General features: G+C 45.0%; 1 protein-coding gene across 2 annotated transcripts in view; it reads left to right on the forward strand.

Annotated features, from left to right (window-relative positions):
• Positions 1-438: 438 nt before the first annotated feature.
• The window catches only part of CMKLR1 (chemerin chemokine-like receptor 1), a 61,642-nt gene continuing 49,335 nt past the window's right edge, over positions 439-12,745 (forward strand). The window contains exons 1-2 of one of the 2 annotated variants that reach the window (XM_074295943.1): positions 439-549; positions 1,205-1,445. The gene's annotated coding sequence lies outside the window, so the exon portion shown is untranslated. Of the gene's footprint in view, positions 665-1,204; positions 1,446-12,745 lie in introns of both variants that reach the window. The other variant, XM_074295934.1, reaches the window with a different exon arrangement.

Genomic DNA, 12,745 nt, shown 5'->3' on the forward strand with positions numbered 1-12,745 from the left:
CCCCACTCCTCAGAGCCCACAAGTCAAGTTTTCTGTCATCCAATCAGCTCCCCTTCCCCCACTGAGGGGGTCTCTAGCCTGCTGTGGGAACAGCTCCCAGCCATATGGCAACAAACTCCAGCCTCATCCTTCCCCCCACAGCCCCACGCGTGCGGGGTTCTGCCCAGCCACCTGGCAAACAGGGGCTGCCCCCCGCCTCTCACCACCCCCAACCCGCAGCCCACCCGGCTGGGCCGGCTCCGGCGTTGGGTCAGGAGGGGGGAAGCCAGCCAAGTTTCCGGGCTCACCCCTTTCCAGATGTTTTTCCTGCAGAAGGACGGCCCGCCCAAATCCCACCCTGGGAACTCTGCTGTCTTAAAAAAAAAGCAGCAGGCATTCAGTGGGTCTGGGATTGTGGGCAGGCAGAGCCAGCTCTGGGGGAAGAAATGAGGGGATCAGACTTACTTATCTTGCTTTTGTCTTAGCCCGAGCCAGTCCTGCTCCTGGATGGATGGATGGGAGTAGATCTGGATGAATGGCCACAGGGGGATGGAGAGCCGGATGGAAAAGGTATAGTGGGAGCACAGTACCAAACCCCGGGACTGACGGCACCCCCCTTCTGCTGGGGGGGAGGGGCAGGTGCTGGGCTTCAAGGACAGCTGTTGAACAGAACACAGTATGCAAGGTACTGACTTTTCCTATTAATTTTCTGGGAAGTGGGGAGAGAAAATGAGGCCCAACTGAGCAATGTGGTACAGTGGGAAATGGCAGAGGGAAGAATTTGGAATCAGCTGTTCTCCGTCCGTTGCTTACTAATAGTAAGGCTCACAACTTCTGTAGTTCTTAACTGTTTCATCTGTAAAATGAAGGCAATGGAAACTTAGAACTCAACCTAGAAGGACTATGGGAAGCCAACCCAGTTACTCTCAAGAGAAGGAAAATGAAGCTTAGAATTTAGATTTCTGAGGCTTCCTCCTGCTGAAAGTCTAAGAGCCTATGAACCAATTTCCCTAAGGTCAACTGATTACCAGAAAACAAAGATATCTTTTCATTTGCTTGAATCATAAATGTAAATATATGGCAAATAAACATGTCCATCTATCCTAAACCTGAATATATAAACATAATAATATGAATGATACAATAATTAAATTATTAAGCATTGTAGAATTTAGTGACAGAAGGAGAATTGGAAATCATTTAATTCTGTATCTTCCTTTTATAGATGGAGAAAACTGAGGAATAAAAAAGTGAGTTGTTCAAGGGCAGCAAGGTAGCCCAGACAGGACTTGAATCCATGACTTTGGCCTCCGGATCCAAGACTCTTTTCATTTCTCATGTTTCAAGGAACTCAATGCATGGGACCTTCCCCACCTGAGTGCTGACTACAGCTTCCCTCTGCCTCTTAAGAACTGCCTGAGTGGCTGTGGCCAACAAATCCTACTTTGGGAGCCAGATCTCTAGTGGTATGTAGATTTGCTTTTGATTAGAATATTTTGGAGGGAGCAAAGGCGCACGGTATGTTGCCAGGCTTTACTCAGAATCTATTCAGCTTAGGGGGATCTGATAGAGTTTGTATTCTTTTGGTCATAGGCTTAGAGAACCCAAGGTTGTTGCTCGGAATAAGTCTTGCGGAGTTCTTGAATCAAGTAGAAATTGGGGGAAAGTGGGAGAGAGGATATATTGTTTTAGATTAATTAACTCAAAGTAATGGTATCCAGAAGCCGATTCCATTGAATTTTGGATTCTGTTACTTTTTTTTCTCTAGCTAAATAAAATAATTATGTGATAATTTAATTGGAATGGCACTTAATAAGCATATTAACTTAGGTGCAATTGTCATTTTTGGCTCCACCTACCCATGGACAATTACTATTTTTCCAATTATTTAAATCTGGCTTTATTTGTGTAAAAGTGTTTTATAATTATGTTGATATAATTCCTGAGTTTGTCTCAGCGGGCATGTTCCCAGGTATTTTTAAAATGAAAATAGTTATTTTAAATGAATTATCTCTTCTTGAGGGGGTTTGTTGGTGATACATTGAAATGCTAATGATTTCTATGGGTTTATATTTTGGATTCTTACAGTAATGAATGCTGGAATGATAAAGGGACTTAGGACATAGAATATCAGAGGTGGATGGGGCTTAGAACAGGGAATGTCAGAGCAGGGAGGGACTTTGGAACAGAAAATGTCAGAAATGAGAGAGACCAGAACACTGAGTGTCAGAACTAGAAGAGTTCTCAGAACATAGAATGCCAAAGCTGGGAGGGGCCTTTGAACAGGGGATGTCAGAGCTTTGGAACAATGTGCACAAAATGTCAGATTAGGAAAAAACAAAGAGAGTACCTGCTCCAAGGTTTTCATTTTGTAGCTGAGGACAGAGTCCTGGAGAAAATGAGCATTGATACATACCTGAGACTGGAGTTGAGTCCTGGCTGAATCCTTTCCCCATGATCCTTTTGAAGAACTTGACTCTTTTTTGGCCCTTGGCCTATGGATGTAGGGCCTGCAGCAGTTATGGTGAGCGACCTTTTGTCCCTCCATCTGTGGCTTGTATGTGGACTGAGGCTTTCTGGGTTTTGCCTCTCTAAGCAAATGTGCTTCTTCAGTCCCCAGGCTTTGTCAGCAGTTCTATATGACAAGGTACAGGGAGAAGTGAAACTTATTTCCAGGAAAGATTCTTTCTCGGGGATATCCACAAAGTTTTAACCTTTGGGGAAGAGGGGCTTTGAATGTAGAAACGAATGATTCAGTGCCTAGTATGAGCCAGGCACTGAGAAAGAGAAAAAGCATCTTGAAGTCAGTTCTTACCCTCAAGGAGTTTCCACTTCCTAATGGGGGAGACAACATGTGTTTGGTACAAGTAGGGTAGGGAGAATTTTAGTTATCCCAGAATTGGTGAGTGGAGTCATAGGGTAGGTCATTGCCCAGTATTTTTGGTACCAAAGGTAGGATTGATCTGATTATTATTCCCTGCTCAAGAACAAGAAGTAGAAAGTGGAAGGTTGGGTTTGGATGTTCCAATACCATATCAAATTCAGGTGTCCTGCCATGGTGGGATGGGATATGAACCGTAATCTGGTGTGGAGATGTTGTAGGGTCAACTCTATGGCTCAAGAGAGTTCATTGTTAATGTGTGATTATTTACCCTTCAGAAAGTGGTACACACTACCCTTGTCCTGATGGGTAATTGACAGACATGTGAATCATGGTCTGGGATCCCTCAGTTATGGCGGCCTAGATGAGTTGGACTGGGGGCTGCTGGGAGCGATTTTCTTAGATGCAGAGATGCATTCATAGTGACAGAAGGGAAAGTGTCCTCTGATGGGAGTCAGGAACCTTGGCTCTCTTACTTGCTACTTCTGTGACTTTGGATAAGACACGTCCTTTCCTGGATGACTGACTAACCCTCCATGGAAAATGGTACCATGGGTCTTGACATTCTCCAAGGTCATTGGGCATTGTACATTCTTTGGTCCTTTATAGACTATGTTCTATGATTTTGGGGTCCAAACTCAAGGTGACTATTCTAATGTGAATTTTATCTGAAAAATTCTGGCTTTCAATGCAAATATACCCTAAAAATCTCCTGGATGACCTTCTTCTCCTGATCCCCAAGAGGTCAGGGAAACGGCCCAGGAATTGCTGTCACTTGGCAGGACTTACTGCTATTGCCCAACTTCACCTCTACCGTGTGTGTGTGTGTGTGTGTGTGTGTGTGTGTGTGTGTATGTGTGTGTATGTGTGTGTGTGTGTGTTTCCCTCCACCAGCAAAAAGGATTACAACTTGCTGAAGGTTCAGATAAGAATTAGCATTTTTTAAGCAATAAAGTAGTTTTAAAATTAAGGTATGTACATTGTTCTTTTAGACAAACAACTATTTATTGCACACTTAAAAGACTACAGTATAGTATAAATATAATTTTTATATGTACTGGAAAACAAAAAAAATGAATGTGACACACTTTATTGCGCTATTTGTTTTATTGTGGTGTTTTAGCACCAAACCTGGATTTGATCTGAAGGTGATAGGGAGCCAGTGGAGGTTATGGAATAGGAAAGGGAAGTGGAGGACACGCTCAGACCTGTGCTTTAGAAAGACCAGTTTGACAATTGACTGGAAGTGGGGAGCAGACAGACCACCCAACAGCTATTGCTGTAGTCCAAGCATGAAGTGATGTGAGCCTGTACCAAGGTGTGTCAGAGAACAGAAGAGGCCATATTCTACAGAAGGAAGAAATGACCAAACTTGACACTCATTGGATATGGGGGTTGAAAGGAAGTGAGGAGCTGAGGATGATCCCCAAGTTGCAAGCCTGGATGGAAGGATGGTGGTACCTTTGACAGTAATAGGGAAGTCAGGAAGAGGGAAGATTTTTGGTTCTTTTTTGGACAGATTGAGCTTAAGATGTTTACAGGACATCCGGTTCCATATGTCCGTGGACAGGTGGAGACGATTGTGACTGTTGAGTGACCTGAGGCAAGCCACATGCCCTATTCATGGCTCTGTTGTTTCAATTGTGAAACGAGGAAGTCATCCTTGTATTCCTTCCCTCTAGTCTTTTGGAAGAAAAACACATTACAACCATGAAGCTCTAGACCAGTGGTCCTCCAACTTTTTAAATAGGGACCAGTTCCCTGTCCCTCAGACTATTGGAGGGCCGGACTATAGTAAAAACAAAAACTCACACTTTGTCTCCGCCCCTCAGCCCATTTGCCATAACCCGGTGGGCCGCATAAATGTCCTCAGCGGGCCACATCTGGCCCGTGGGCCGTAGTTTGAGATCCCCTGCTCTAGACCCTTGAGTGAGATGGGGATCGATGGATCGTGTTGCCACTTCCCTATGGGCCGTAAGCATTTTGCCCTTTCTCTTCTTCCTCTCCCTCCTCTGGCACGTCAGGAATTGGAAATACCACAAGCTGAGTCAGCAGTGTGGAGTCAGCAGCTCTTTGGGGTTTCTGAAGGGTAGATTCAGTTCTTCTTCCCACCCCACTACCCTTTTCCCTGGGTTGATGGACACTGATGTCCTGACAAGTGCCTGCCCTTCCCAGGAGCCTTTATGGGCCACCCACAGGGTCTGTTGTGTAACCAAGCTGGTGAAAGGAACTTCCTCAATTCTTGCTTCTGGGCTTCAGGACTCACACCCAGGGGTCCAAGGATCCCTTGGCTTTGAGGAAGGCTGCAACATTAGGGGGCAAATCCTAACTTACAAAATGACCAGACTCCACAGGGAGTTATGTAACATTATTTTGCAAATCAAACTCTATTAAGGTGATTTTAGTTAGGTTGTGTTTATAGGAGCCAAGAGCCTTGGGTTCTAGCTCTGACTCTGACATCGATTGTGGCTATAGGCAGGTCACTCTGAACTTCAGTTTCTTCCTCTATCAAATGGCTGTATTTGTGTGGCTCACTTACCCCTTTGAGTCAGAAAGAGATGGAGTGAGGATCATTGGATTAAGTATAAGAGGACAGTGAGCTTTCAATATGGAAACGCTGGTCCAGCTAGTTTAAATGGCACAACCAATAAGTTGTCATTCAGGCAGTCAGTAATAAATAACATTTAGATATTGTTTTAATGTTTGCATAGCCTTTTATCAATGTTCCATTGTTTTCTCCTCATAATAACCCTGGGACGTAGAATGTTATTATTGCCGCCATTTTGGGGCATGATGGTTAAGAAACTTTCACATCTAATGAACCCAAATTTCAAGATCACTCAGCTTGTAAGCATCTAAGGCAAGATTTGAAAACAAGTCTAGAACTCTATCCGTTTGTCAATAAAGATTTATTAAGCACTTGCTGTGTGCTTCCCCGGGGCACTGTAAAGTGAAATCTGACCTCAGGGATTTGAATTCCTGACTCCAGGCCAGATGGTCTAGCTCCTACTGCACATTTACCCTCAAGTGAAGTGTAAGGAACCATGCTTTCATCAGATTGCAAAACCATCGCTGTAGAGCTGAAGGGGACCTTAGCAGCCCTGTACTCCATTTTTCATATCAGAAAACTGAGGCCTTGAGTGGTAAAGATGGCCCATGATTTCCAGTTTGTAAGGGATTTGAACCTCAGGCTTCTGCTACACAGTGAGCTCTTTCTGCTGTTCCATGGCATGATGGATAGCTCTTGGAATAAGGAAGACTTGGGCCCCAATTCCTTCTCTAATACTGACTTGATTGAAGATAATGTACATCAAGGGCTTTGCTTCCCCTCAAAGATATAAAATAGCCATTATTGTGTTCCTATGGGGAATTTTCATTACAGGAGCACAAAATCTCAGAGCTGGAAGGATGCTCAGTGGCCAACCAATCCTACTCATCCCTCTGTACACAATTCCTTGCACATGGGCCTCCAGCATCACCAGTGAACATCTAATGAAGACAGTTCAGTTCCTTTCGAGACAGCTCATTCCATTTGGAGGAAGCTCTTTTTGCTATGTCATATTTTCAAGTCCATACCTGCCTTTCTGCAACTTGCCTCCATTTTTCCTGTTTTTATTCTTGTCATTATTATTAGTCAGCATAATATGGTGGCTAGAGCACTATCTTATTGGACATCTGGATTCAGAATCCAACTCAGACATTTCCTCATTGAATGACTCCTAGGCAAATCATTCGACCTGTCTAACCCTCAGTTTCCTGATTTGTTCAACAATGAGAGTGGATAACCCCTAATGTGCTATCCTGCTGAAAAGCTCTGCTTTTCTATCCATTTTGTAGATGAAGAAACTGACAGCTTGAGTGACTATGGAAATTGGTAAATTTTTAATTTTTGCGTCCCTGCTGTTTAGCATAGTACCAGGCTCATAATGGGTGCTTAATAAACATTTATTTATTTGTTGATTGATTGATTATATGGGAAGATGATTGATTGATTATATGGGAAGATAACCAGATTGCTGAGAGGAATGCCAGATAAGAAGTGGTTAAAAAAATGGGGACATTTATCTTGGAGAAAAGGAAAACCAGACTTAGTGGGTGTGAGGTTTCTGGCTTTTAGGATTTGAAAGGGTTTCACTTGGAAGAAAAATTAGATTTGATTTTGTTGGCCTCTGGAGGGCGGGACCAAGAACAAAGTGGGGACATTGTAGAGAGGGAGATTTCGCCTCCATGTTGAAAGAGACTTTCTAACAAATGGAGTTTTCCAAAAGTAGAACTCCTTGTTGGAAGTCTTCAAGGAGAGGCCGGATGACCCTTGTTGGGAACATTGGAAGGAGGATTGTTGTCCAGGTTTCTGTTGGCCAACTGGCCTCTGAGGATACTCTCTTCCTGGGGCTTAACTCTTTCTATTTTTCTATATAATTAGAAACCCTAAATTTTAGCCCAATAAGAATGGCAAGTTAGCGTTGGAAAGGATTTAATGGATGATCATACTCAAAGATAATAGGCTTTATTTTTAGAATGTGATTTTCTATTTATATATTATAATATACACACATATATAATTTTAATTTTTCAACTATTTTACTTAGAGAATAGATAATTAACGAGTTCTCCAATTCATGTACATTTGGAGAATATATTAAAAATCAGAAAATATATTTTAATGGGTCAGAAATTACAGAGTGATTGGGTTGAACATCTAGAACAAGGTAGAACCCAGCTGTTGTTCTTCCCTCTGCTCAGACCCCATCTTGCTTCTAAATTTTAGTGACAATATTGAGGATATTCAGAGGTCGGAGACGGAGACATCATCCCGTGTAAGGGTCTGTTGAAGTCTGTTTATTGACTGACTAAATGTTTTAGGAGGAGAAGGGAAGACTGGGGAGGGGAACACTTGAGAGTTATATTCTGATATCTGAAGGGTTAGCATGTGGACAAGAACTTAGCTTGGTTCTGCTTGGCCCCAGAGGACAGAACGATGGAGGGAGCAGAGGATCAGCTTTCAGATCAGCGTCAGTCAGTTGAGAAGCATTTAAGCACCTATTATTTCCAGGCACTGTGCTAAGTATTGGGGTTACAAAAGAAGCAAAAGACCACACGTGCCTTTCGAAGGCTCACTTTAGTGTGGGAGACCCACAAATAAATAGCTAGGTTAGGGTGCCAAGAGCCAGCTTTTAGACCGAGAAGGTCAGAGCTAGGAGAGGGCTTAGGGAATATATATTCTACTCCCTCAATTTGGATATGAGGGGAATGAGTTAATAATGGAGAAAGTATTCACTCACAAAATCACATCATTGTGTGATTGAGGCTGGTTTCTTTTCTTTTTCTTTTCTGAGGCAATTGGGGTTAAGTGACTTGCCCAGGGTCACACAGCCAGGAAGTGTTAAGTGTCTGAGACCAGATTTGAACTCAGATCCTCCTGACTTTAGGACTTGTGCTCTATCCACTGCGCCACCTGGCTGTCCTGAGGCCAGTCTCTTGATCCCAGCAGTTTGCTTAAAGCAGGTCAGTCAAGGCAAAGCTGGCACAGACCAAGAATTTCTGGCCTCTAGGGAAAACATCTGGATAGTATAATGGTTAGAGTGCCTGGATAGGACCTGGAGTTAGGAAACCTTGAATTCAAATCCAGCCACAGACGCCAGCTGTGTAATTCTGGGGAAATCACTTAGCCCTGTTTGCCCCAGTTTCCTCAAAATGGGCAGGAGAAGGAAATGACAAACCATCCCAGTATTTTTTCCGAGAGAACCCCAAATGGGGTTGTGAAGAGTTAGATACTAGTGAAGAAATAACTAACAAGAAGGGAGAACGTCGGAGGTCTCGGCGTTCTTGCTGAACAAGTCTCCACACTGCAGGTCCCCTCCTTCCCCCAGTTCCAGGGACCTACCCATCTGCCCACCCCACCGCCCCTGGCAATCTGGCCCAAGGACTCCCAGCTCGGAGCCAAACTCTACCTGTCACACATTTCCCCGGGCTTCAGTCCAGCGCCAGCTTCCGTCTGGTCAGGATGGAACATCCCAGTGATATTTCAGGATATTTCAGGAAACCCCTGATGAGACACGGAAATGAGCCCCGGGCTGGCCCTCCTGCATCTTTTGGCAGATGGGCCGTATGCCCGGCCTCCCCTGCCTATTTCAAGCCTTCCAGAGTTGACCTGTGAGCCATCATTAAGTCCTGACACTTAACCACATTTTAACCCCATGTTATCCTGATCCATTTGAGCCTCAAGGTAACCCTGTGAAGGATGAATGCCCATTTTACAGATCAACAAACAGAGGTTCCCAGAGATTAATTACTTGCCAAAGGCCCCAAATTTGGCAGTACTTGAACTCAGCTCTCCTGATTCCTGTTCTTAGTTACCTTTCTGGCAGCTGGAAGGGTAAAGCCTGGGAGCCTATAGACTCTGTGTTCCTCCTTATACTTTCTCAGTGTGAAACCTAGCATCCCGCCTGCTGCCCAGGTTGCTTTGGCTGCTGGGACTACTTCAAGGTCATGGTCTTTCTGAGGTAGGGACCCCCAGTACCTCCTCCTACCCAAGTCACGTGCTTCAGTGTCCCCCAGCTAAGTCCTAGTCATCAGTATGTGGTGAGAGGTCCAGGAGACCAGCAGTCATTGTTTTTCTTTGTGCCCATCCAGCAGCTTACTGACGTCAAGAAGGGGTCTTTGGGGAGTCTGGGTAATTGTCAGATTGCTTTATGGAAATGTGTTTTTGTGTCTTATTGTAGCAAGGGGCCTCCTCATTGGCCCAGGAACTGGGTCAATCAGGCAAAAGCTTCAACTGAATTAGGAAAGGAGTAATTAGAGGAGCTGGAGACGGGGAGAGGAGAGTGGAGGAGGGGGGAAAACAAGATGCACAGAGGGTGTTTGGAGCATCTGCTCTGAGCGTGTCCGCCCAGGCTTGTCCCCGTCTGCTCTCAGTTTCCCTGGCTGCAAAATGGTTAGGACAGCAGGTTATTCCCTGCTAAAACGCCGTGTGATATGAAGAAGGCACAGAGTTATACAGCGAGGACCTTGATCCTTCTTGGTCCTTTTGTTTGGAACAAAAGCAGAGTGTGCCAACACTGGGAAAGAACTTGAAACAGGGGATGTCAGGACTGGGAAGGACCTTAGAACAGGGGGTGTCAAAGCTTAGAGGGACCTTAGAACAAGGGATGTCAGGACTGGGAGGGGCCTTAGAACAGGGAATGTCAGGGCTGGAAGAGAACCTTAGAACAGAGGATGTCAGAGCTGGGAGAGGTCTTAGAACAGGGGATGTCAGGGCTGAAAGGAGCCTTAAAACAGAGAATGTCAGAGCTAGGAGGGGCTAAGAGCAGGGGGTGTCAGAGCTGGGAAGAAGTTCATATTTAATTTTACATCTAAAGAAGCCTGGATAAAGTCTCCAACTCACCCGACCTCAGGAGAATGAGCATTGTGGACCCAAAATAAGACCACCACACATCCAACGTTATAAGCAGTGAGAAAGTGAGGATGGGGGGTGGGGGAGACCAGAAGTCAGAGCAACCTCTAGACAGCTCAGCCCCTTCCTGGATCCCCTTCCTCCCCAAGGCCCCTCAGGAAGAACACACTGAGCTCAGCGCTCCAGCCTTGGGCCTCTGCATCTCTGGCTGTCTCCAGCCCGGCTGTTTCATATTTTGGAAGGAGCTGGGGAGCCGGGCCGCGGAGCCTCCCCCTTTCTTCCTCTCCCCCTGAGGGACAGGTAGGTTTCGCAACAGCCTCCAAACTGCGGCCCAGCTGGGCCTGGAGCCCACTCCCGGCTTCCATCCCAAATGCTCTCAAACTTCTCAGTGAGTAATGGCTGAGCTCACATCTGTCTGGCCCTTAGGAGGTTACAAAGTCCTGCTCTCACTGCCATGGTCTTGTCTAATCCCCCAAAGGCTTCGGTGAGCTCAACATAGCCAGGAACATTATCCCTGAAAGACCCAGGGAATCCATTTCCTCCTTCATCAGTCTTTCATCCCCATGGAGAGTTTGTGGACAGCACCAGTAAACAGCATTAACTGTGTGTTTCCCCATCTAAGACCCAGTTATTGTGGAGCGCTATTCTATATTAGTGGATTGAATTTCCATACTAAGAGTTCCCACTGGGGAAAATCACTTCCCTTCTTATAAAAAAGTGACAGATTTTAGGCCGATTTCTCACTATGATCATATTTCTAGAAAAGGCTTTACCATGTGCTTGGCAGGTGACGGTTCAGTGGATAAAGTACTGGACCGAGAGTCAGAGAGACTCAAATTCAAACCCAGCCTCGGATACTTTCCAGCTGTGTAACTCTGGCAAATCCTTTAACCGGTCTGCCTCAGTTCCTTCAACTGTAAAATGGGGATAAGGGTACCTACATCTTGGGTTGTTGTGAGGATCAAATGAGACCATCGTCGTAAAACTCAGCACATAGTAGGTCCTTAATAAATGTTTGTTCCCTTCCTGATATACCCTAAGGATCATGGGACTTTCCCATCTGATTAGTGGTTGAAATCGTTCATGTATGTGGTCTCCCCCACTAAGATGTGCAGTCTTTGAGAACAATGACTTTTCTTTTTGTAGCTCTAGTGATTAATACAGTATTTTGCCCACAGTAAGTGCTTAATAAAAGTTTTGTTCATTTATTTCTTCATTCATCCCCATTACTTGCTTTTTTGTCCCAGATTCTGTGCTCCACTTATCTCAGTCACTCCCCACAATTTAAAAAAAAATCTTTAATATACAAAGGTAACCATTGCATTCAGAGGAAGGTCAGTGACCTTTCACTTCACTGTTCCAGGACTCAATTTCCTTCTCTGTAAAAAGCTGACAGTGGCCTCTCAGTCAACAAACTCTTGCCACGTGCAGGGCACTGTGGCTTACTCCCACGAGCCTCAGGAATGGGAGGAAGTAATGGGTCTCTTGAGTACGTGTATGTGGCAATCGTGAAACCCTGTCATTTTTGACTGGAGCGAGTCAGGACCAGAGCAGCTGCATCCTGCGGCTGAGGAGCAGGAGATGGCCACGGCAGGGCTCCCAAGCATGCTGGGATCGGGTGAAGGAAACCAAGTCTCCAGCTGGTCGGTGTTAGTGACCTTTTTCAGCTGTTGAGGACTGTTCTGAGGAGATGACCTGATTGATCTGGGCTGCTCGGCGGTGGAAAGCCATGTGAGAAGGTGGCTGGGATGGGGACAAGCTGTGCTTTGAGATTTCTCAACAGTGCAAGGGGCTCACAAAGAGGCTCATACTCACCAACCCCATCGTTCCTGGGATTTTTGTAGTTGGGTCATCCCCGGGGCAGCAGAAGGAACCTTGGGCTCCAAGCCTGAAAACTCTACTTCTGAAGAGTTCTAGTTCTGGCTCTGCCACAGATTCACTAGATAAGACAGTTCTCCTGAGTCTCAGTTTACCCATCTGAAAAATAACTTTAACATTTTTTTATAAAGTCTTGCCTAGTGTTGACATTCTCTATTCTAAATTTTTTTCCAACTCTGAAATTTCTATTCCAAGATCCCTTATGCTTCTGACATTGTTGTCAGGTTCCTTTTACTTTTGACATTGGATGTTCTAGGTCCCCCCAGATCAGAAATTCCATGTTCTTAGGTTCCTTTCAACTGGGACATTCTATTTTCTCAGGTTGACACTTTTCTATATTCTCTCTTCCACTGTTGACATTCTCCTTTCAAAGGCCCTTGAGCTATAATATTCTATATTCTAAGGCCCCCTATTCCTGACATCCTATCCTTAGGGATTCTCAATCTCTAACATTCTCTCTATGTTCCAGGCTCCCCCACCTCTGATATTCTCCTTCCTTAAGGATTATCAATCTCTGTGTTTTATGATCCCCTACTCCTGACATCCTTTGTCTTTAGGGATTCTCAGGCTCTGACATTCTCCTAATCTCTGCTCTTTTATGTTCCATGCTCTCC

This window comes from Sminthopsis crassicaudata, chromosome 1 (genome assembly GCF_048593235.1).
Source record: "Sminthopsis crassicaudata isolate SCR6 chromosome 1, ASM4859323v1, whole genome shotgun sequence".
NCBI classification, from domain to species: domain Eukaryota; kingdom Metazoa; phylum Chordata; class Mammalia; order Dasyuromorphia; family Dasyuridae; genus Sminthopsis; species Sminthopsis crassicaudata.